This window comes from Aedes aegypti, chromosome 3, assembly GCF_002204515.2.
Source record: "Aedes aegypti strain LVP_AGWG chromosome 3, AaegL5.0 Primary Assembly, whole genome shotgun sequence".
Taxonomy (NCBI): Eukaryota; Metazoa; Arthropoda; class Insecta; order Diptera; family Culicidae; genus Aedes; species Aedes aegypti.
This window is the reverse complement of record NC_035109.1, coordinates 13,202,449-13,204,913: the sequence shown is the minus strand read 5'-3', so window position 1 is coordinate 13,204,913 and position 2,465 is coordinate 13,202,449.

Sequence of the window (2,465 nt, the reverse complement as noted above, 5' to 3'; positions counted from 1 at the left end):
GATCCAAACGAACTGGAGTGCTCGCCTGAAACCTTCACACAATTTTGCACACCTTCCATTGTTGCTCTTATCAGTCTTGTGAGCTTCCCGGGAAAGCTGTTCTCGTCCATAATTTTATATAGCTCTACGCGGTCGATATTATCGTATGCCGCCTTGAAATCGATGAAAAGGTGATGCGTTGGGACCTGGTATTCACGACATTTTTTGAGGATTTGCCGTACAGTAAAGATCTGGTCCGTTGTCGATCGGCCGTGAACGAAGCCGGCTTGATATCTTCCCACAAACTCGTTTATTACAGGTGACAGTCGACGGGAGATGATCTGAGATAATACTTCGTAGGCCGTAGAATGGTGATTCATCGAAAGTTCTCACAACCTAACTTGTGGCCTTCTATGTAGATGGGGCTTATTACCCCTTTCTTCCACTCCTCCGGTAGCTGTGCTGTTTCTCAGATTGTGCCTTTCAGCCGATGCAGACCAATGGCCAGCCTCTTCGGGCCCATTTTTATGAGTTCAGCTCCGATACCACTTACCAGCAGCTTTATTGTTCTTGAGCTGGTGAATGTGCATCCTTAATCTCCCTCAAAGTGGGTGCTGGTTGGTTTCCACCCAGACAACCAGAAATCGCATGACAGTTCACGTTACAACTCGTTTATTCATACCAATTACATCAAACCCGCAAAACACCGTGGATAAACTCGTCAGTTTGATGAGTTTCCTCGCATAAAATACTTCTTTTATGAGTTCATTTATATATTTTGTTTCGTCTCGTACGGTACACTCGTACAAAGTAAGTCGCATCAATCCGTAGCAGCTGTCAAATCAACATTTGTTATCATAAGTTAAGTCGCATAAGATCATAGATTGGTTCGGTAGAATATTTATACACTCGCATTGTATGTTATTATTCATCACATAATATATGCACGCATATCGCCTCCACTTTTGTACGTAGAAGGCCTTTTCGCGACATCTTATAAGTGAAATTTTGCACATATAAAGCCTCCAGGTGATTTCGTTCTACGTACATTTTGGTTTTCTGGGCATCCCCGCAGTACTGACGAAGGCATTTTCTCCGTTGTTCCGTTCTTCATTGCCTGGGCACTCAGCACCATTCAGGTGTTCGTTGAAGTGCTGCTTCCACCTTTCGAAAGCTCATATGGACAAATAATACAAAAGGACTAACTAAACAAGTAGTGGTGCATGTCACATGAAGTTAAACTGTATAAATGGTGAAATGACATAAAGCTCTCGGTCAATACTCATAGATGGCTTAGATCAGTAGCAGACATTGTCCCAATTGGGACGTAATGCAAAAATAGAGGTGATTATAGTTCCCTCATGCAATTTGAAATTACTCGAAACCAACAGTCAGCTATCACTAAAATGCATGACCCTAAAGAGCAGTAAACTTTCAAAAGAAGAAAACACATTTGTTAACCTTCCGGTTGGAGCACGGTTTTCCACCGTCAAAACCACCAAATTCCCCGTAAATACTCCAAAGCATGAAGCGCAGCCGATGTTTTAAAGAAGGCAATTACGATGAAATGGTGTCTGTCAAGAACATCCGATGTTTGAAAGGAGGAATAATCTTCGATTCAAATGCTAACTGTTGATTTGTTAAACATCTTTTCAACAACTCAACTTGAAGTACCGGTGTTATCATTATTTAAAATCAAACTTCTAAAAATCAATAAGAAATGGCCTATCGTCGAAGGTAGCATTTTGTCGCTAATACATGAGTAATTGAATAATTGAAAAAGTATCAGCCATTTTACCAACCATCTAAAATTTTGTTATTCAATTTGGTTTAAGCCCTTCTTAACATGTTCATCAACTTCTAGCGTTTTTTCGTTTAGGCATGTTCTGCGATTCGAGATAAGCTGATCTTAAATGGAAGCAAGCCAATTTTTGTCGCCTCAGTCAACTCGTCTTTCCTTTCCCGATACATAGAATTGGCACAATTTGCATTTTTTATAATTCGAAGCTTCTACTGCAAACTCTGTTAATCACCCGAAGTCATCAACACTGTTAGTGTTACGGAACGGACTGATGGAGTTTCGAAAACCTCTTTAGACTAACTCGTTTTTGGCGGAGTAAGCTTCAAGCTACAACAAATAGTTTATTAGGTTTTACATTTCAACAAATTTGGGGTTCACTTACAGTTTTTAGTTTTCTTCGTTCGTTTTCCGTCTGTTATAACTGTTTATTCTTCAGTGGTTTGTGTCGTTCTGTCGAAAATACCTTTTAGTTTTTAAAAATTCTATTTTAATTCATTTTACTCACAATTTTGATGGGTTTTGGGGTGAAAATATGCTTTTAACTAAGTAGTATGATAATTCACGTGCTTTTATGGAAATTTTGTGTTGTTTTGTGATAAAAATAGGCTTCAAAAGAAAAATCAAAGAGATGACAGCAATGTCTAGTCTGCCGTTGGTGTAGACGTTGATGGGGCGGTACTGAACA